Source organism: Triturus cristatus, chromosome 3_2 (genome assembly GCF_964204655.1).
Source record: "Triturus cristatus chromosome 3_2, aTriCri1.1, whole genome shotgun sequence".
Lineage (NCBI taxonomy): Eukaryota > Metazoa > Chordata > Amphibia > Caudata > Salamandridae > Triturus > Triturus cristatus.
This window is the reverse complement of record NC_140584.1, coordinates 1,161,603,829-1,161,627,417: the sequence shown is the minus strand read 5'-3', so window position 1 is coordinate 1,161,627,417 and position 23,589 is coordinate 1,161,603,829. Positions and strand designations below refer to the sequence as shown.

The following is a 23,589-nucleotide window of genomic DNA, read 5'->3' as shown; positions in this document are numbered from 1 at the left end:
ACGTGAGGGAGCATTTTTGCACTAAGAAATAGTGGTAAATGCAACAGAATTTTTTTAAAAAACATACGTGCAGCTGGCCGCGTCGCGCTATTCTGCTCCTCTTCTACCAGGCACAGGCTTCCAGACTCCACTGCAGCCAATCCTGACACTTTTCTCATGTTATGAGAGCAGAATCAGGTTTGTCCTTAGCACTCTGGATTTGCCCTCCCAGGGTAACTGTAAGCCTGTGCCTGCTCACTCCAACCCGGTAATACAGCTCGGGTTGGAGACAGCTTCAGTGAGCATGACAGTTTGGGCGGCCTGAGACAGCCGGCCAAAACAACATGCGCACTGATAACAGTGCACCTACCACTCCTCCAGCTCCTGTTGTTCCCCGTGGCCCTGCCCACAAAGACTCGGCAGGAAAGGAAAAATAAAATGATAATTAAATGTGTTTATAATTGCTTAATTTTTCCTTTCCTGCCGTTTTGAGGCAGCTGGCGGTGGGGGTAATGGGGTGATGCTCCTTCGCCATAGCGGCTGAATCAATAGTGCTATACAAAACCTTTAAATAATTTTTCAAAATGACTTATTCAGTGCACCCATTCTCTGCAACATACGTTGTTGAATGTTTCAGGAATAGTTGATTTATTTGTATAGCACAATTTAGGGGCGTGCAAAGTCACATAATTTGTATATGAGATTTCATGAAATTTATGAAATTACACTTAGAGTGTAATGTGCTTTGCAGGTATCTGTGATGTCTTTCACGCGAGCACTCACAAATCTTTGGAGATCTATTGGGGAGAGGAGTTGGCCTACCGGCTAGGGCGGTCGACCTCAAATCTGGGGAACTGGGTTTGAGTCTCGGCAGTGACGCTGAACATCCTGTGATTATGGGCACATCACTTAATCTCCCCATGCCTAACAAAAATGAATGTGTCCTCATGCAATGCAACTGGTGCTATGTAAAGCGCTCTGATACCCGATTCGGGTCAAGTTCACGCTATATAAAACTCTGTAAAAAAAAAAATCCAAAGATCCAAACCTTTTTTTGGTACATGACATCCATGAAATCTCTAGTTTGTCTCGCCACCCAGGATGGATAGATACAGCCTTTACAGTAGCTAAAATGTGTACTTATGGGAACTGCCTCCAAGATATGTCAACAATAACAATGCACAAACATATGGGGAAGATTTACTATGATTTTGTGTTGATGTTGTGTCACTTTTTGGTGCAGCCCAAATTCAAAATAATTTTTGGCATTACTAAGCCACACAAAGCCACTTTGTGTGGCGTTGTGTTGTTCAGTAAATACAAAGTAAAGCAACGTAGCGCACAGCACTGCCAGACTCTGCATTGGGTAGGTGTTACATGGGTGGAGCATGGGTGTTTCCATGCATCCACTCATGTATTTTGATGCAAACCCACGTTTACAAAGTCATCTGACCCTGGGTTTGCGCCAAAGTGATGCGTCTACCCAAAAGAAGTGTAACAAGAAGAAATATCTTTATTTTTCCTCATTACTTCCTTTATCTATGTGTGCTACATTTTTCAGCACACATGGAAAGAGGAATATGAACCCAAAGGAAGGGATAACTTCCTGCTCAAAAACAATCCTTCCAGTAATGAAGGCACCCTTGCAGCATGGTGCAAGGGTGCCTGCATTGAGGCTGAGCAGCCTCCAGTGTGCCAGCACGAGCGAGAACTGTACAGGGCCGTATCTTAGCCGATATAGAGCGTTTCGGCTCTCTCCCATTCATGCAGCACAGCAACTTGCTTTACTGCCCTGTCTGCGGGAACTCCTAATAGATCTGCCCCTAATTTACTGGCTGCTAGACCAGTAACAGATCCGGTAATGCAATATGAAACACATTCCTTTCTGATCTCATTATATGAGTTATACTTTTGTGCACCATTTGTTATATATGCTTTTTACCTGAGAGAGGTTTACATTCTATATAAGCCCTAGTCTTCTCGTTCAATGGCACAAGCTGGTTAACCTCAGTATGTATAATGAATGTTGCCGCGGGCTATGTCTTGATTATCTATTTTTCTTTCTTAAAATTTCTCCAAAATTTCTGACCATATGCCCTTTTTTGTATCTATACAGAACACAGTTAATCAAATAAAGTACTGTAGTTTTTGTAAAGTAACGTTGAAGTGGAGATGATGGGAATTCTGACTATTGAATGACTGGATAGTTTTGATATAATCTACCACATTTGCTATCAAAGAAAGTCAGCGAGGCTGCAGCGAGGCTGCAGGTGCCACCAAATGAAAACGACCTCAAAAAGTATCTGCTGACTCAGGATGGAGTCTGTAGAAATGGGCTCCCCCTTCCATGTTAGTCAGGGGCTTCCACTAGTCTTGACTGGACATATGGGGTTAGAGAAACCCCCCACTGAGCTTAAAGGTGATTGATATTTACAACACAGTAACAGTTTGTCCATCAATTCTATTCTTATCCCATGGCCATCGGAGTTATATACCCGTAACCTGCATGAATAACCAAGGTCCATTTGGTTCATCCACCTGAAAAAAATTCTGTCCTCTTGAATTTGATAACGCGCCTATCTCAGCATCAACAGAGAAAAGTATGGGGTCTCTATCCATCAGCATCATCGACACTCTTGAAGAACGCTTATAAATACCAAGACCAAAGATGCAGGGATTAGGCCTGGGCTAAATTTCCGTTCCGCTCGCGGAAATTGCGATAATTTGACATTTTCGCGTTCCGCGGAGAGCGTGAAAATGTCAAAATTTCCGCATTCCGCAGCTTAGCGATAATTTGTTTCTTGCTCGCGCTGTAAAATAATACATTCTTGCGCGCGCGCGATCGCCTTACCTGAATCCCCGCGTTCGCCAACAAGTTTTCCCGATCCTGTTGCGTTCTCCACGAGATGTTGGATTGTTGGTAGCCAGCGCCCGCAGTAATGTCATTGGTCGCGCGATCACGTCTTTCTTCTCGCGATCATGCACCGCGAGAAGAGTGAAAACAAGATGGCCGCGCCCGCGAGCATCCGCATGGGTAAGTTGGCGAGCCGCGACCATGCAGAAAATACCGCAAACGGGCGGGAAAAAAACTTCCGCATCTTCGCGATATTTCCCTGTGTTTGCGGAGATTTTTAACATTTTCGTGATAATTTGCGAAAGTCACTTTCGCAAATTCCGCCCACCCCTAGCAGGGATGATGCCGTTCTCCCACAGCGCAGGTTGTTTTCTAGGAGTTTTCTAGTAGTAAGAAATGAGTAATTGCCCCTATACTTGTTATTTCAATGTAGAAAACACAATGAGCACCTATTGTAACCCTTTAGAATTTACGTTGGGCTATGAGATTCTTACTCCTGGACCTTAAAAATCCAAGGTGATTGTAGATCTGTAGTTTTTTGAGAGAGAGACAGAACATACACTAATTTATGCACGAGATTGTCATTTGAATTTAACATCTCCTTTGCACTCACTTTTTAAACAGCAGGTAGGACAAGGCATTTTTTTAGGGCCAACATGATATCTATCCTTCTAGAGAAATGTGAACATTTACATTGTTTCTATTAACAGTGAGTTGCAGTAAATGATTTATGAACCAATAATAGCCCTAGCAATACTTGATCTGTTCTGTTCCTCAAGTGAGTGGTGGACTTTTCTAGGGAAATACAAATATTAATTTGGAATCACCTTGTCAACATTTACCTGGCTGCTTATAGTAATTTAATATTTAAATCTGACTCCAAGAGTCTTATATGGTCTTCAGCTGCATTGAGTAGATTTCCAGCTCTGATTTTCCGAAATATCTTTACAGAGGCTTCACCCCCAAAAGCTAGAACTGTGCTTCATTTTTTCATATGCATCCACACCTCAAATACTTGGAACCCCACCTTCACTGCCTTAAGGTGCTTATTAACTTCTTCAGATAAATGGAAGGCCATCTGAGTGTCATCAGCGTCATTATGGAATCCAACTTCCCCCGCAGAGCCCACACCTACCCCCCTCAACATAATAGTGGGAGACGAGACAGGAACCTGGAGAGATGTAGCACCTAGGTACCTAGGGGTAAGGTTATACCATTCTCCCAGTGATATGTACAAAGGAAATCACCGCAAGGTGCTGACGGGAATAAGAATGGCGGTGGGCTTCTGGAGGACACTGCTCCTAGCCCCTAGCCACAACCGTGCGAGTGGCCTTAGCCAAAATGCTAATAGTCCCCAGATTATTATACCACTTTGCTAACATTCCGGTTATCCCCCGCGCCCCTTTTTTGGTGACAAATTGCTCACCTCCCTAATCTGGGGAGTAGGTCGACATAGGGTGGCCCTGTCTACACTATACCTGCCAACAGATCAAGGGGGACTGGGAGCCCTATCCTTTGAAGTGTATTTTCTAGCAGTGCAGTTGCAATGGCTGTGGCATTGGACGGCAGAAAGCCAAATAGGAGAAATACCCTCTGACGAAGGACATATACCTCTACCGGCAATCTGGTGCCGGGCAGCATGTTGCTGCCCGGCACCAGACCTATGCGCACATATCAAGTACAGGTGTCAATAGCCCGCGCGTGCATGCTGAAGATACACTGTCTGTCCAAGGGGAGACCCCTATATTCTTCTCTGCTTCCATTGGTAGGATTCCATAGAAATGACAAATACTATACAGCCCAAGCCTTGCAAGTATGGACTGAGCATCAATTGACCGAGATGGAACCCCTATTTCAAGACGGACAATTGCGGCCATATAATCAACTTGTGGAAGAATATGACCTCCCCCCGGGACAATTCCTACTGCACAGGCAAAACTTGGACAGCAGACGCCCATTCTGGGATTTGACCGAAGGGGAGCCATCGACGCAGCCGGTAATACACACAATCTTGTATATGGGGGCGGGCATGCATTTAATTACATGGCTCTATAAAGCCATCCGGGAACTGATTCTTAAGCCGCTACACTCACTGAGGCAGAAATGGGAGGATGAAGTGGGGAGGTTGTTAATGACAAGGAATGGTAGAAAGCCTTAGAATACCCTGAAAAAAGTGTACGGAAACGCACGATTTAAAAACATATAATTCAACATCCTACACAGGGCATACCTCACGCTAAAGCGCCTACGGCGTTTCTACCCAGACACGCAGTTCACATGCCCCCCATGTCAAGCCCCCGAGGCGGATTTTAAGCATATGTTCTGGGATTGCCCCACAATACAACAGTCCTGGGATAACATACACAAGACAATCCCAGTAACGACGAACATCACAGAAACATACACATGGGATGCATGCGCACTGGGGGTATTCAGAAGAAGAAAGACCGATAAAGTGCAGATCACCTTCGCGTCCCTCGCTATATTTTTGGCTAAGAGATGTCTAGCTATGTACGGGCAGGCCGGGACAGGTCCCCCAGTGGAGGCCTGTGTGGGAGCGGTGAAGAATTGGGATGCAGCAGAAGAGGAGGTGCTAAGGGACGAAGATGTGAGAGGAATACACAAACACCCCATATCTATGGAATGGGAACAACTACTACACCAATTCAAACAACAGACCGCACAAACTGAACCACCTGCAACATCCCAGCCCCAGACGCCACATACGTTCCGATCAGACCAATAGAAGAACACAATGAGTCAGACCTGGTATACCAAAGAGGTCATGATGCAGTAGTCCCAACCGCCAGAACCCCACTATAGTTTAGGAACAACTGATACGGTACCCCCACACATATGTAACCACAACCCGTGCAATCACACGGAAGACCACCGCCGACATACATCCCCGCCGACCCTTTATCATCACCCAGTTTAATCCCAAAGTTCACAGTTAGTGATATGAGCCGGTAGTTCTGAAGTCGGAGTTAGTTGGAAGGGAATGCACTCCATACACGAGGCATTATACCACACCCACAAACATATGTGTGGACAGACATAACTCCATAACCAGGGGAACATTAACCCAGTCACATTACTGAAAACATACTGACAAAGCAAATTGAATTCACAAGTATGTAGCAACCGAAATGTAATAAAGAAAATCGTTGATCATGTATTATATGAAATGCTATTACAAATATGAAATCCAAAGTACGGTAATAAATACACGCTCATACTCTGTATTAGAAATTTGTCAAACTGTATGTAAAATGTTATAATCCAATAAACAAATTTAAACAAAAAAAATATGGAATCCAACTCCCAGGGACTGCACAAGCTGATAAAGGAACTAGCTACTTATACAGAAAGGTAGATGTGACAAACACATCTTCTGCATTACATCATGACTTACATGTGCCAGGGTACTATGACATCATCAGCACATACTCTGGGCTGTCTGCCGTTTTAGAAGGACCTGAACCACTGTTATTCTTGCTCTGAAACCCTATCACTTCTTCCATTTGTTTCTGATAAATGAATAGGTCAGGGCGTCAAAGGCTGCCAGCGGATCCAGCAGCAACACAACCACTGGGCCAACCTTGTACATATTGTTAAACATGAAGATCTGGACATCCAAGATGGCTCTCTTGTCATCCCGCGTGAAATCCTTCACATTTTCATAGTGCCAAGGTCTGTCTCTACCTGCTGTGACAGTCTTTTCAAGGACCTATTAGTGTAGAGCATCGCAGAATATGGGGTGGAAGCTCCTACTGTCCATGGGGTTCATCACAGCATTTTAATAAAGGGGGGAGCACAGGCCTGGTTCAGTAGTTTTATAAGGGCCCCAGTACTAACCAATCCATTGATAAAATGTGTGCCAGGCCTTCACAGCACTGTTTAATGACTTTGAAGGTGCAGACGTTTTAATGGCAAGAGTTGGGATCCAGGGTCCTTTTTAGGTCTCGCCTAGCGACACAGCGCATGCGCTGTTCGCTTTGGCGAGATCTATTGTTGTCGATTTAGCTTCCGAAGGGGGACAGGAGATGTGCACGCACACGGACAGGCGATGTGCATGCGTACAGCTCGTGGCGTAGAGAAACAGCTCACTCTCCAGAACCAAATCACCCGCACGAGCCAGGGGCTAACGACTACTCCTTGCACCAGGGAAGATGCCCTACGAGCCAAATCAGACAAGCGCAGACGTGTTTGCTGACATCACGCACCAAGAGGCCACGTAGGATGGCGCTATGTGGAAAAATACATCAAATAACTTAATATTATCATCTAACATCCATCTCGTCCAGAAATCAGCGCGCGCCTCGGAATGCCTCCCCACCAGAAGAGTTCCTGTGCAATCTTGCGCTGGGTACTTACAGAATCGAGAGAAATCAAACTAATAATGACGAAAATGACTCGAAATTGTGATAAACTCGGTGGAGGTTTTACAGAACATTTTCAGTTAAGAGCGAGATTATATAAAAGACCTTGGAATAGCGTGGAATTGCACTCTGCTCATTTTGCAAGAAATATGCTGAATTCTTCGGTATTAATACAATCGTTGTTCGCGTCTTTGGCCTGCTCTGTTTTCATAGCAGCCTCTGATTATGGTATTGTATTGTAAGTGCATTTATATAGCTCCTACTATCACCGATAAGGCGCTAAATGTAGGACAGCCTCTGGTGTACGTGAGAATCGGCTCGGACAGAGGGCACTTCGGCTCAGTGGTGTAGCTATCAATGGTGCAGGAGGTGCAGTTGCACCGGGACCCAGGGGTCTCAGTGGATGACTGTACCTCGCTTATACCTGTCTTTTAACTGCCAATCCAGGGAATGCGGGGGCATTTTCCTTCTTTGCACAATGGCCGGTGTCAGCCTTGTTACGCCACTGCTTTGACCATGTCATTACCTGCATGTATATTCATGTGTTTTTTAACGCCACCCTCTGTTCTTTCACTTATGCAATGAGGCTCTCCAGCTGCAGCAGCCCTTCTACATGAACCTGACGGGTGAGAGGGGCGAAGGGGAGCCGATGGAATTGTTTTTATTTATTTTTACTTCCGTGATGCTCCGATCTTTGGCCCTGCTGCCATCTTCCTGTTCTTTCACTAGTTTGATAGTGACGGAATCTTGCCCTGTTCGAATGGAATGACTCTTTCTGAAAGGTCAGTGTGACTGAAAAGTAATCATGCCCTCAGGAGCGTTCTTATGACCTCCACGATGGCATCACACTCCTTTGATGTATTGATCTAAGCCCAATGGGCAGAGGCAGTGTAGCGCCTTGAGATGCTCTTGTAGTTCCCAGGGAGGGACACGACTGCTTCTAGAGTCATGCTGACGAGCGTGGGCATGCCAAGAAGCACTAATTTTTTTCAGACATTTCCATGCACTGTTCTGTTTGTTAACTCTTCTATATCTATTACGTGTTGAGTGCAGTGCAGTGCATGCATGTATAAACAAGCATTTGCAATGCAATAGGTCTTGCATTCCTGCTAGTTTGAGCTATTGACATTGTAAATGACAATGCCTTTTTTTTGTTTTAGTTTATTTAAACATAAATAAAAGGCATTGTTATTTATTATGCCAATAGCTCACACTCGCGTAAATGCGAGACCTATTGCATTGCAAATGCTTGTTATTGATGTGACCATATTCACTGTGAACTCCTGAAATACGAAAGGTGCAACGCTTGGGCTACTGAAGCCACCTCGCTGCTTTAATATGCCCCATTATTCAAATGAGCATCTCTGGGTGCTGTATTTCACTGTTTAATCATCTACATTTTGTCTAGAAAGTATTGAATAATTAATTAATAATAATTAGTATGCACTAGACAGCTGGAAGGCTATTGTATTGTATTGTGTTGACATTCATATATCACTTTCCCAGTAGTGCTCAAAGTGCTCTCACAAAGGACAAGTATCTACTGTGTGTTATTCATTTTTAAAAGAATGATGGTTGTGGTGTTGCCTATGAGAGTAGTGTGTTGGCTTTGTGTGAGATGTGAAACTCTTTGCCACTGGCCTGTTGCAGATAAGTTTTGCATGATTTATGCAGACTACTATGTGCAGACTATTATGTGAGAGATGTGGTCACTCTGTGCTTAAGTGAACCTCTAGTTATTGGAGTTTTCTCCTAGTTAAAATGATTTGTTAGGAAACAGCAGTTCTTATTGCTTTTCTAATTTCTAGGTGATTGCTGGTTATCCTTATTTCGTAACGAGGAACCCATGTCAAGAGTCTCAGGAGTGGGAAGTTCCAGTTTAGGATTCTTGTGGAGAAAACACTACTTTTGGGCACTTATTTACCTGCGATTGGAGATTGGAGAGAGATTGAAACATGTGATCACACCCAGGTTCTACGCTCCTAAAGAAGCGTTTGTAGGTGGCCCAATTTCCTGAGGCCAGCAAATGACGGGTTCATATTAATTACCACTGTCCACAAGTGAGGGTGCCTGTTTTGCTTCAAGTTATTCTATAACCTCCAATCGTCTACTTTTTAGGTCTCGCCTAGCGATGCAGCGCATGCGCTCCTCGCCTTTACGAGACCTATTGTCGTCGGTTTCTTGGCCGAAGGGGGACAGGACATGTGCACGCGTAGAAAGGACAGGAGTTGTGCACGCGTACATCGGCGTTAGCACAACTTGGAGTACAGGAGATGTGCACGCGTACGGCTCGCGACACGTTATCACAACTCCTGCTCGCTCGTGACGCTTCCTCCCTCTCCGCTTTTCTTTGTACCCACTCCCCTCCCATTGTTCCTGTTCTCCTTCCTCGGCTTTAGTTTGTACCCACCTCCTCCCGTTCTTCGTATTTTCCTACCTCTCGCTGTCTGCCAGCCTCACTGGACTGTTCGAGGGAGGTCGCACGAGCGTTGCACTTTTTGCGGCTGCCGTATGCAGATTGCTCCACGTTCCCTTGTAGAGAGTGTTTACGTGCACGGAACCCCCCTCTCTGTTCTCCGGTAGTTTATACCCTCTGTCTGGTGCAGGCGTTTGCTAGGTATCAGTGGTGTATTACTGAGTTTAGCGCCCCTATGCGAAACTCTCAGTGCCGAATCCTCTCCATTCTTGGTCGGTGTCTCGTGCGTCTTTCTTTCATTCCCGCTAGTGCTATAATGATGATGAATCCGCCCTCACAGAAGGCCCTGCCTGGGCGGAAACCAGTCATGACTGGAGCAGGGATACTCTCGCCCGGGAGCCCCAACGGTGCGTTAAGCCCAGGACTGCGGCAAGACCGTCCCGGAGGCAGCGGTAGAAGTAGGCGGGATCGGAAGGGCACGGCGTGCCCCTACTTTTTAAATTTAACCCAGTCCGTTCCCCTACTTCTTTATTTTAAAAATGCGTCCCAGGACGGCAGGAATAGTCCAAATGTAAAAACTATTGCGTGATCGTCCAGCCCTGTGTGATACACATTGAGGAAGGCCTCTCAAGTCACCACGACCTCCTCCCCCTTCCCCTCTGTCTGAGGCCAGGAGCCTGCCCAACTACACTGTAGGAGAAGTGTTTCACTGTAGAAACAATCAATCAGCAGCGAAAACGGCCTCCTTTGGTGCCCCTGCTGTTACAGTGTGATTTACACCTCATTTCGTGACTAGGCCCCCTGCCTGTCCCCGCTGTGACCAATACAATGGTCACATCAGGATGCATAGGCAGCCCCACCCTTGACCTCATCTGCCCTTTATTTTGGGGCTCAGACTGACAACGCCACAAGGAAAGGAAGAGCACTCCAGTGTAGAATTCCTGGCAGACTGTGCCCAACCTTGGCGCTTTTAAAAATAAGCATTTGCAACGCAATAGGTCTCACATTTGCACAATTTTAACCTATTGGCATTGTAAATGCCAATGCCTTTTATTTATCTGTTTTCAAAACCAACACAGATAAAAGGTTTGTCATTTACAATGCCAATAGCTTTTCTACTGAAAATGCTTGTTTATGTTTGTGAAGAGCAAACTTTGACAAACTTGTATACCGAGTGCTGTTTAGTAAATTCGCAGTTAAAAAAGCACATACAAAGAAAATCACAGTATACAAGTAAAAACAACAAACAAAGCAAGAACTTACAATGTACAGAGAACATGAGGTGTTCCCATACAAATTATTATGATCTCTGTCCCACTGCACCGACCCTTATAAACCTACTCATGAAGCAATGTACAAAATCTGCCCTGAAAAAACAATCACATACACGTGATCAGCGGTTATTGAACTGAACTGCTTCACTGCACTTCTATTAACTACAAATAGTTTCACTGGACCCGGTTACAAGAAAAAGGTGACAAAAACAAAAACCCAAGAGGAATGAACGTTCTCCAGCTGGTTTTTGGAATAGGCTGGAAACAAAATAGAGAACATCCAAGTTCACTGCAGTGATATCTTAGAATTGGGATTTATTAGTCTATATTGATTTAAACTAGTATTTGTGTTTAACCAGTACAAATTCCCTTCTTAATTACATACATTCTTTATTTTATAAATTTTGGGGCTTATTTATGAGCCCTTGCGTCACTTTTGCGCCGCTGGTGCATCACTTTGTGACGCACCAGTGGCGTAAAAAATGTGCCTTGTTGCGTCATATTTACAAAGTGATGCATCTAGGCAGAAGCCGTAGTCTCTTAGCACCAGCAGGTGGACCCATCCGGTGGCCAGTGTGGGTTAACCTTGAAGCCCTGTCCACCACAATCCATACTGAAGTTCACCTCCAGTCTTGCAGACAGGCCTACAAAGCATCACACCCTAGATAAACAGACTTTGTCACTGAGGTCAATGGACCCTTGGCCTTGAGGCCAGTCCGCCTCACCCAGTGGTGCCTCCTTTGGCTTTGTTCTAGCAGTAGTAGTGCAACTCACCAGGGATGGACAATGCAGGATTTGCATGCACACCAAACCAAGGGGCATATTTACAAGGACCTTGCATCATGTTTGCACCACGGAACGTGGTAAATGCACAACGCATATCTCTAAGTCATAATTATGAAGCCACTCATAGCCACTTTACGTGTTTGAATGGTTTCATCAATATGGAGTAATGCGACAGCGCAAATCGCCGCTTTGCCTTCCTCTGCAAAAGGGACGTGTTCCCGTGGTGTTCCCATGCAAGTCCCATGGGTTTTGATGCATTCCTAGATTTACAATGACTTGTAAACCTGGGAATGTATTGAAACCTTACACCTCCCCAAGGGGGGCACAACAAGGAGAAATTTCTTTATTTCTCGGTTTGTCCCTTTCTATATGTGCAGCACACATAGAAAGAGGAAAAAGCCTAGTAGGATTGTTTTTGTGCAAGAAGGTGCCGCTTCCTGCACAAAAACAATCCTGCCTGCAACAGGGTGCCTGCATTGGTGCTAGGCTTAAGAAACAGCACCAGCGCAGGGCGGAAAATACAGAAATGGACCGTATTGGATAAATACGGTGCATTCCTGCCCTTTCCCTGTGACACAGGGCAGCATAGCAAAAAAACTTGCTGCGCTGCCCTGTGCCACCATTCCCGTATATATGCCTCTAAGTTTGCAAACTTCACGGTCTCTCTGCTTCTTGCACAAGCACCTGTAATATGTGCTGCCTGCTTTGGGGCCACTGCAATTATGCAACAATGGAGGACAAAATTATGTTGCAGTGTTGACTAAATTATGCAGCAAAGAAAGGCTGCAGCATAATGCGTTGTACATTTTCGGATACTTTATTATTCTGACTATTTTACACATACTAACAGTCTCTGCAAAGCTTTTGCCTATTTAATACCAGTTTAACAGACAAGTGCCGCAGTGACAATGGTGACCAGTCAACCTTTCTAAAGGACCTTCTACTTCACAGCAACACAAGTCACGTGTTTTGATCCATTTGAGCTACAATTTTTTAGTTAGAACCATCAGATTATGCAACGGATAATGTATTATGTGGCAAATATGGCAAAGCTATAATTCTGTGTAAAACATTTGCAAACTAGGATATTTTGTCATTCATGTTTGACCTTCCTCATGCAGTCTCTGTTGGGTGGTATTTCTAGACGCCTACAGTGCTTGTGGAGAGACAAAGGATGAAGTTGGCTAATAGTGACTGCAGGGGATATTAGTCTGAAGGGGAGGAAATATCTGATTGAGATTATCTGAAGTCCACATCCTATTTCTGACTCTACAACTGTTTGAGTCTCATAATTTCAGAACTGATACATTTCCAAGTCTCATTGCTAACTAACTTGAGTAGTAATTTCACAAACTACTAATATAATAATTGTTTCTCTTTCATCTGATATTGTTAAAAGCATCTGCAAAACCAACAGGTCTGGGTTGTTTTAGGTGTATATATTAATTTTTGAGTGGTATTTCTAGATACAATAACAGGAAACCAGAAGGCAACTAATGCTGGCTTCATGACATGTTGCGTGAAGCACATAAAAAATGTAGGACTACAATTTTGCATTGACCGAGGGGCTCAGAATGATGTAATCAACAGTGCTTCCCAACACGTCAGACCTCCTGTCATAGAATTTAAACCCAAATTTTATGTTCAGAAATGGTTAGAAAAAGGGAGAAGTGCTGATGAAAGAAACTGCATTGCTCGTAGACAAATGGTGTCTGGTTCCACACCTAAGTGTATTTGGGACATTCTGTGATGGAAAACGTATCAAACATTGTAAATGTATTTTAATATCACTAACTCATATTAAACCACAAATAAATGTATATCCATTGATTGTTTTAAATAACGTTATAAGCTGTAACTGGTCCGTAAAATGCCAAACGTACAAAAAATTGGTATGTTTTGCTCTTTAGCCACACCTCCGACTCCGCCCACTGAACAAATCCTGTTAATCCCGCCTCCTGATGCTCCGCCCACAGTTCCCCTACTTTTTTCCCCCCACTTCGACCACTGCCCGGAGGTGGTGGCAGGTAAGTGCTAATTTGAGGTGTGGAGAGTGCGGCATCATGTGGTGTGGCGGATGAGTGACATCAAAGCTCCATGCTGTTCGCAGTCTTCTTGTGCTGTCTTGGACACCGTACCTAAAACTGATTGTTTCCATCTGTAATGCAACAGGCGGTCATGTAAAGCGCTCTGCTACTTTCGGGTGGAGTTTGCGCTATTTAAAACCGCGGGAACAAAAGCATCAACCAAGGCTGCCAAACGAACTATCATAACATCTCTACGCCCCCGCTCAGGCCATTGTTCTTGTTCAGTGGTTTTCATTTCTCGTCAATTCATTTTGCATCAAAAGAACTCACTAAGCCCTGTCTCATGAATAAAAGTCACCTATAGAACCAGATAACTCACTGAGCCCCGTCTCATGAATGAAAGTCACCTATAGAACCAGATAACTCACTGAGCCCCGTCTCATGAATGAAAGTCACCTATAGAACCAGATAACTCACTGAGCCCCGTCTCATGAATGAAAGTCACCTATAGAACCAGATAACTCACTGAGCCCCGTCTCATGAATGAAAGTCACCTATAGAACCAGATAACTCACTGAGCCCCGTCTCATGAATAAAAGTCACCTGTAAAACCAGATAACTCACTGAGCCCCGTCTCATGAATGAAAGTCACCTATAGAACCAGATAACTCACTGAGCCCCGTCTCATGAATGAAAGTCACCTATAGAACCAGATAACTCACTGAGCCCCGTCTCATGAATGAAAGTCACCTATAGAACCAGATAACTCACTGAGCCCCGTCTCATGAATAAAAGTCACCTGTAAAACCAAATGGGAAATGAAGCACGGTCAGTGATTTAAGGATCATATTTACAAACACTGTCCAGCAAATATTTTCTTTTTATAGGCTCATCGTATTTAAACAAGTAGTATGAACAATTTCTCTTAAAGGTCGCAGAAAAAAGAAAATAAAAACATCAGCTAGATTGCGTATATTTACATTCTTTAATAAAGAAATAGTTCCTTTTAAAATGACTTTCTCTTCACTCTATAGTCTCATCTAGTCTCTGTCACTGGCCCCACTCCCTGTGTCATTATTTCCATCCCTCCCATTCCGTCTCCTTATTTTTGGGTCCCAGTGGCTCTATTAGCATCTCCCAAACAATGCTCCTACAATGTATCTCACAGTAGAACATGGACAATGAGAACCTCTCCACGTGGTCATACATGGCACATCTCTGAAACACTATGTGGAAGGCATCATGTGGATAAGAATCAACCACACCGGAGGAGGCATCGCCATCGTCCACAGGAACACCATCCGCATCACGACCAACACCGACGACACCCTCGCAACCGCCGAGCACCTGCACTTCCAAGTCCACATCAACCCCAAGACCACCCTCAGAGGCACCCTCATCTACAGACCCCCAGGACAACGCACACAATTCAGCGAAGACATCGCCGACTTCATCAGCCCACACGCCCTCTGCTCCGCTGACTACATCCTCCTAGGGGACCTCAACTTCCACCTGGAGAACTACAACGACCGCAACACCACCACCCTGCTGGACAACCTCGCCAACCTCGGTTTCAAGCAGCTGGTCACCACCCCCACCCACTACTCCGGACACACACTCGACCCCGTCTTCTCATCCAGCAAGGACATCGCCTTCAGCCACGCCACTGGACTCCACTGGACCGACCACAGCTGCGTCCACTTCAGCTTCGGCAGGACCACGATCCACCACCACCAGCAACAGGTTGCACGCAGGAGCTGGAACAAGATCACAGCCGACCAGCTCGCGACCTCCCTGAGCATGAACCCGCCCACCAGCACAACGAACCCCAGCCAGGCGGCCACCAACCTCACAAAGTGGATCAGCGACTGCGCAGACGAGCTCGCCCCCCTGAGGAACCCGCCTAGCAGACCCGGTAGCAAGAGAGCCCCATGGTTCACCAACGAACTCAAAAGCTCCAAGAAGAACTGCCGAGCCCTCGAGAAAACCTGGCGCAGAGACCCAACACCGGACAACATGACTGCCCTCAAGCTCGCCACCCGAAAACACCACCAACTCATCCATGCCACCAAGAAAACCGCATTCAAGGAACGACTGGACAACAACGCACACAACAGCAAGGAACTCTTCAACATCGTCAAAGAGCTCTCCAACCCCAACGCCGGAAACAACGACATCACCCCTTCGCAAGACCTCTGCAACTCCCTCGCCTCCTACTTCCACAACAAGATCACGGACATACACAACAGCTTCAGCACTCAACCGACGAACATCACGACCGAACCACCGCCCCCCACCACCACCCTCCGCGCCTGGACCCCGATCAGCACCGAAGACACCGTCCGCACGATGAACTCCATCCACTCCGGATCTCCGACCGATCCCTGCCCTTACCACATTTTCAACAAGGCCGACGCTGTCATCGCACCCCACCTGCGGAACATCATCAACACCTCCTTCGACACCGCTACCTTCCCGGAGAGCTGGAAGCACGCCGAACTCAGCGCCCTACTCAAGAAGCCATCGGCCGACCCCACCGACCTCAAGAACTACCGCCCCATCTCGCTGCTCCCATTTTCCGCAAAAGACATCGAGAAGACCGTCAACAAGCAGCTGGCCGCCTTCCTCGAGACGAACGGATCCCTCGACCCCTCGCAGTCTGGCTTCCGGGCCAACCACAGCACCGAGACCGCCCTGATCACAGCCACGGATGACATCCGAGCGCTACTCGACAACGGAGAAACAGCGGCCCTCATCCTCCTCGACCTCTCCGCGGCCTTCGACACTGTCTGCCACCGTACCCTAGTACAACGCCTCAGCAACGTCGGAGTCCAAGAAAAGGCACTGGAGTGGATCATCTCCTTCCTCGCCGGAAGGACACAGAGAGTCCGCCTCACTCCGTTCAGATCTGAAGCCACCGAAGTCATCTGCGTCGTCCCTCAAGGCTCCTCGCTCAGTCCTACTCTCTTCAACGTCTACATGAGCCCCCTCGCTGACATCGCACGCCAGCACAACCTCAACATCATCTCCTACGCCGACGACACCCAGCTGATCCTCTCCCTCACCAACGACCCCGCCACCGCCAGAGCCAACCTTCACGAAGGGATGAAAGAGGTAGCCGAATGGATGAAGAACAGCCGCCTGAAACTGAACTTGGACAAGACGGAAGTCCTCATCCTGGGATCCTCACCCGCCGCTTGGGACGACTCCTGGTGGCCCCCCGCCCTAGGCAGCGCACCCAAACCAACAGACCACGCACGCAACCTGGGCTTCATCCTGGACTCCTCCCTCTCCATGACCAGACAAGTCAACGCTGTCTCCTCGTCGTGCTTCAACATCCTGCGTATGCTACGCAAGATCTTCCGGTGGATCCCCACCGAGACCAGGAAGACGGTCACCCAGGCCCTCGTCACCAGCCGTCTGGACTACGGCAACTCTCTCTACGCTGGAACCACCGCCAAACTCCAGAAGAGACTCCAGCAGATCCAGAACGCCTCAGCACGACTCATCCTGGACATCCCCCGTCGCAGCCACATCTCCAGACACTTGAGAGACCTGCACTGGCTCCCGGTCAACAAGAGAATCACCTTCCGTCTCCTCACCCACGCACACAAAGCCCTACACAACCAAGGCCCAGGATACCTCAACAGCCGCCTCAACTTCTACGCTCCCAAACGCCAGCTTCGATCGACCAGCCACGCCCTCGCCACCGTCCCCCGCATCCGAAGAGCCACCACAGGGGGACGATCCTTCTCCTACCTCGCCGCCAAGACATGGAACTCCCTCCCCACCCACCTCCGCCAGACCCAGGACCACTTCGCCTTCAGGAAGCAACTCAAGACTTGTCTGTTCGAGCAGTAGCGGACCCCCCAGCGCCTTGAGACCCTCTGGGTGAGTAGTGCGCTATATAAATGCGATGATTGATTGATTGATTGAATAATTTACATGGCCTTCATAGCCAAGCACTGATAATTAAAGATTTTCTGAAGTTGTTTTTTTTAGTCCATTTGGATCTTGTCCAAATCACACGTAGCCCGCAGCCTTAATTAAAATAAAACAAAATAAAAAAAACAACTTAAAGAACTCTTTAAATAACTTTTATTTGCATCAAAAGAGCGGTTGTGTGACTGATTCTCTGGTACTCAGAAAACTGTGTCTGAGGTCGCTGTTTGCTGTAACTGACATAAGGCCTAGAGCAGATGTTCGCAGCTGGTAATCATCTCAGTGAACCTTCACAGAAGTGTTAATTGGGCTCCGCTACATGTATGTGGCTCAACAACATTTGTCCCCATATGATCTTTCTAAACTGTCAGTCTGGTGCTCCCGGGATCTTGTTATTATGGACACTAACTGTAGGCTCATATGGAAGTAGGGCACCAGCGAATGAATTAGTCCATCGCGCAGAAGCGATATTGCTTTTTACACAGCTGCAGCTAACTCGAATTCTGCCTTTTCTGACTCCCCAGTACGCATACTGTTAAGTTTTATCAGGAGGATGAAAACAGATAAAAGCAAAGACAAAGTACTTATGAATGCAGTGAGGGGAGAAGGACGCCGGTGGCTGACACAGTCAGAAAACCACCATCCTTGAAGGACAAAGTGAGAGGGGAGTCCGTTAGGGTATTGATGCCTAGGATGGTTGCTTTTGGTCGGTAAAGTATTGGTTGAGGAGAAATAGTTTCAGGTCCTTTTTGAAGCAAGGGAAGGAGGGGTTGCATCTGAGGGCAATAGGGAGCGCGTTCCACATCCTGGGTCGTTGCCAGAGAAGGACCGGCACTGGGTCGTTTTCTTTTTCAGTTTCGGAGGGATGAGTAGAAGTGAGTTGGTGCTTCTCAGAGTTCTGAATTTTCCTGCTTTTACCAATTTGCTGTTTAGGTAGTTGGGTGATTGGGTGTGAAGGGCCTTGTGTGTGATGCAGGCCAGTTTGTAAATACATCTACCTTCCATGGGAAGCCAGTTCAGTGAGTTGAGGGTTGGTGAGATGTGTTCAAATTGTTCAAAAACTTCTTAATGCCAAAAAGTAATTTTATCGGTTTGCAATAAAGCAGTTCACAACTCCATCCATTCAGGCGCACACGGTTCACCTCCAACTGAGCATGAATATCTTAAACTCAGCTGATTTACCGGCAATTAAAAAACAAAGTAAAAAACAATGTAATTTACAATGCCAATAGCTCTAACTTTCACACATGCGAGACCTATTGCATTGCAAATGATTGTTCTAGACTGAGACCGAGTCCTGATGTGTCCAGGTCTGTAGGCTCTGTTCTTTATAGAAGGAACTGAGTGTTGCATAGTTGGAGCCAATTAGTTTGAAGCAATTTTCAAACTCTGGAAATGTGGGCACTTTAAAAAGCAGGAGCGATCGTTCAGCTTTTAGGGACGCCTACCTGATGGGAGAATGGGGGAGCAGGTAGGAGAAAACATGACAATTTATACTATATCAGCCAAAGATTTCTTAATCCAATTGAGGTTGGCGCCTGTCTTGAATTTTTCCGCCATTTAGTTCTTCGGAGTGGTAGACAAAGGAGGCCTATGTCGTAGGCCAATGACAACTTCAGAAGGAGGGGTAATGCCTTTGAAGGGGGGCTCACAGAGTCAGATTAAGTTTGTGTTCAGGGACCTAAATACCCCGTTCAATAAATTCTGGGCCTATCGCATTCTACATGTAAAGATTGATTTTTTTCACAACTTTCTTGGACTCCATCCAATACCCTTTTAAATCTTCTATCATGGCTCAGGCGGATTTTTCTGCAATTTGAGCAGCATAGATTTTTTTGCCTAATTTCAGATTAGAATAATTTAGTATTTTTATTTGGAATTTATTTTATGTGATTCTTCTAACATCGAGAATTATGGGTTAGACCTACCTTCAGCTTCAGAAGGATAAGCTCCGACGCTTATCTAATAATACAAACCTCTCCTTTGCACCCACTTTCTGTGCTCTATGGGCACATCTGTATTGCAGAAGGAGATGCAGAGAGGGCATGCAGACCTAGACATGGCGCCATCTTTAGTGCCAATTCCCTCATTTACATGGAGGCGTGTCCAGCTGCAAGTGAGGGAGCGCAATAGCTAGTGAACCTTCTCCATGTTACCGACGCAGACCCAGTGTCAAAGAGGCCCTCATGAGGCACCCTAATTGTGTGACACCTAAGAAGTGGTTCACATCACAGTTAGTCCACCCAAAGATGGTGTCCTTTGGGATGAGGAAAGGCGGGTCGGAAGGACATCCCAGGGGTCCGCATGTGCACCCCCCTGTGGGTGTCGTCTGAAGCCCTGGGCAGGTATCGTTTCTCCGTGAAATGCTTCCTCCTACTTTTGGTGATGGACATATTCCTGGCTCAGGGACTTTACATCTGTTGTGCTATTGGTCCAGGCTTGTTTCAAAACCCATCACTGGAAGGAAACATATTGACGGTCTTTTGGGCAATAACTGGTCCTGCTTCAGGGCCATTGTTCTAAGCCAATGAGCGAGCAGGTTGCATCTTGAGAACATCCAGCTTGCGTCGAGAGTCTGTTGTGATTTCAGATTTTCCTGATTGACAAAAGAACAAGTTTCTTGCCATCCTGAATTAAAAAGCCCTGCGTGGGAGTCAAATAATTCTCCTGTGTGGGTCCTGCCAGGTGGATCTTCCTCCCCTAAGAACTCCAGGATAAAGGCAACACGAACAGCTTCCGCCCGGGCACGCGGGCTGTATAGCTTAATACAAATCACTTAAACACCAAACCATTTGGATGTGAATGTTTTGTCCTGCTAGGAGTCCAGCGCCTTGGAGCTCTGACGAGTCACGCACATGGCTCTACGGTTCTGAAAGGATTGAAAACCCGTTCTGCAGGGTTCCTCGCTACCACACGCACGGCCGTGTCGATTCTTTACAACGAGGTACATGCAACACACAATGGGACCCTGGATACAAAAATAACAGTTTCGCGGACCTGACATTACAAAGGCCTATAATGGGAAGAGAGCTCTCAGTTTGAGTGGCAGGCCCCAAGAGCGGCTGAGTGAGCGGATATTGCACTTCGGTGGGAGTTCTAGCTCCAGGGGGCTCATTGTCCCTTTAATTCCGGATTCTGGAAGTTTCCAAAGCCGGGAGTTGTGTCCATGGACTCCGGGGGGACCTTCATTACTGCAAAGTGACACTGGTGTCTGCTCTGTGTGTAAGGTCATGAAGGAGGGATTCCACTCATCAAGCACACAACTGATTCCTGGTACACTCATTCATTCATTCATCAGTGCGACTACCATTACGTGACCTAAGTATACCTGGCCCTGCCATAGATTTCAGATGTCATCAGTGATGTAATATGTGATGTCATTGCAGCCCATCATAGCTGTGAAAGTTATACACAGGTCAGTTAAATATCACTGGTGAATATCAGTGTTTTGAAACATTTACTTTTCTTAGTATTAGAAGACCTATATATACCTCCATTTTAATCTTTGTGTTTTTTTCTGTGAATTATAATGTTTTTTTATCATAAATTAAAATCATACTAGCTCATTTACATATTTTTTTGGTAACATATTTTATTGTATTTTCCTTAGAAGGTTACAGAGGTATGCAGTGCTTGTGTTCCAGTTCGAGGAGGACCTGGCTTGGCAGTTAGGACTGGACTGCTCCTATTGGGGCAGGGTCAAGACTGATTTGCACATAGTTGGGAACTAACTGAGGTGCCATGGTGCGCAAAATAATGATGGATTGGATTGTGGGCTGAGTTATTACCAGTGGCTGAGATTAATTCAGACATTCCACCCATTACTGTTTTCTGCACTTATTGTGTCGACCTGAGTGGGCTGGCTATTCCCAGACGTGGGTGAGTGTTCATTGTGCACTGGAACCAAGCTGTACCCCGCTGATGAGCCCATCACAAGGGCAAAACCGGCCCTGCGTGGCTTGTGTTTGGGTTCAGGGAGGACCTGGCTTGGCTGTTCAGGCTGGACTTTTCCAATTGGAGCAGGGTCAAGACTGATTTCCATATAGTTGGGTCCAAACTGAGGCGGCTTAGTGTGCAAAATACCGATGGATTGGAATAATGATTACCAGTGGCTGAGGTTATTTCAAGCATTCCATCCATCACTGTTTTGTATCCTCAATTGACCAGCATTCATTAAATAATAGCACCGTCCTGATCCCTGAGATAAACAAACACTAATCCTAACTTATACATGCTCAGCCACACCCCTACACACAGTATATAATTCATTTAGTGTGGGACTGTGGCGAGATAGTACATCTTTCCTCTCCAGGAGCAAGTCCGTAATCTCCTGCCATATTTGGAGATCATCCTGCAATCTCTCATGAGTCCACCCCTTTTTCATGCAGACGTCTTCCTCTAGCGACCATTCTGAAATGTGTACCAGAGATGTAACTGGAGCCCTGGTTGTGTCCAATCAATCATTATCCTTTGTTTTGCAAGCACTAACATTAAAAAACTAAACCTCATATATATCATCCCTTTCTTATGTATAGCATGCAACCGCTACATAAAATGCTTCACGAGTGTTCTACATGAACCATCAGATTTGAGGCCAGAGCCTCCATCACCTTTGGCCAATACACAACAACCAATGGGGAAGTGAAGTCATATGTAGAAAATCTGTGCTGCCTGGCAGCACCGGGGACAATCATCCAAGCGAGTCGGCTAGTTTTTTTAAAAAGAGTTTGGGGTGATTGGTAGGACCAGTGCAACATATAAAATTGAGTCAGCTGGAAGCAGGCATTTGTGGAGACCATTTTGTGATATCGTATTACTCTCGCCAACCCTGAGGCCGTGAACAGAGCTCCTCTGTCTCTTTCTCATTGAGCCCAAATCTTCAGAGGGAGCAACCTTTGCTGCCTTATGAATGTCCTATACTGCTGGAGATCCTCCTGGCCTTATCCGTGAGGCCTATATTATCCCTGCAAAAGTACAGATTCTGGATAGCATCCCAGGAATCCTCCCCAACATCATCAGGCCACATCTGGCACCTTGGCAAATGTTAGAAGCTTTCCTGGGCCCACCAGGAACCTTCTTCTAACTCCTCAAGTGTAGTGAAGTGCTCTCCCAGGTTTAGGTCACTCAGCTGCCAAGATCCTACATCAATCCAACCCGCTGTCTCTGCCATTCGTCTGATCTTGTGAAAGAATGGAAACTCCCAAATGCCCATATCAGATAGGAAAGGTGTTTCCCCCAACTCCCTTTTACAATATCTGTCCCATATCTGGGACATCAAGGTCACAAGGTAGGCGAACCCCCCAATCTGTCTGCTGTATTACCTCATGCGCCATTCCTCCAGAATCAAAGGCGTAGCGTCCTGTTCCCAGGACCGGGCTGGCCGTAGATAGCACCGGGCATTTTCCCAGTGGGCCAGAGGGCTGGGGTTTTGTGCCCATCTGCCAGGGCTGGTTGCTGTTCCCAGTCCAACCCTGCCTTTTCCCTATGAGAATAGTCACATTCCATTCCAGCAGATGTTGCATATTGGATGCCAAATCATTACAGGTGGGTGCAACTCGTGTAATGTGCTGTAGGGTAATTATGCACAATTGCAGCATGATTACAGAGAATTATGCAAAGAGCGTAACCCAGCATTTAGCGCTATTTTCTTGGTGCAAAAACCACCCGTGCATCCAAAATGAAACGGAGGATGTTTTTTGCGCTAAGAAAATAGAGCAGAATGCAAGAGCACAGGTAAAGCAGCAGCACATGAAACACAGTTCCAGGCAGCAGGGTCATCACACCTTAAAAGGCATCCTGGCATCTCAGAGCAACATCATTTTAGAGATGGCCACTCGTCCTGTGAGGGACAGCTGGAGTTTCCTCCTAGAAGAAAGGGATCACACCATGTCCGGCATCATCTTTTTAATATTGAGCTCCAGGTCATTTT

The 23,589-nt window shown here is 46.2% G+C and overlaps 1 protein-coding gene across 1 annotated transcript in view; it reads right to left on the bottom strand.

Annotated features, from left to right (window-relative positions):
- LOC146859332 (uncharacterized) overlaps positions 1–23,589 on the bottom strand; it is a 497,958-nt gene that overhangs the window by 401,365 nt on the left and 73,004 nt on the right. The gene's annotated exons all lie outside the window — the stretch shown is intronic.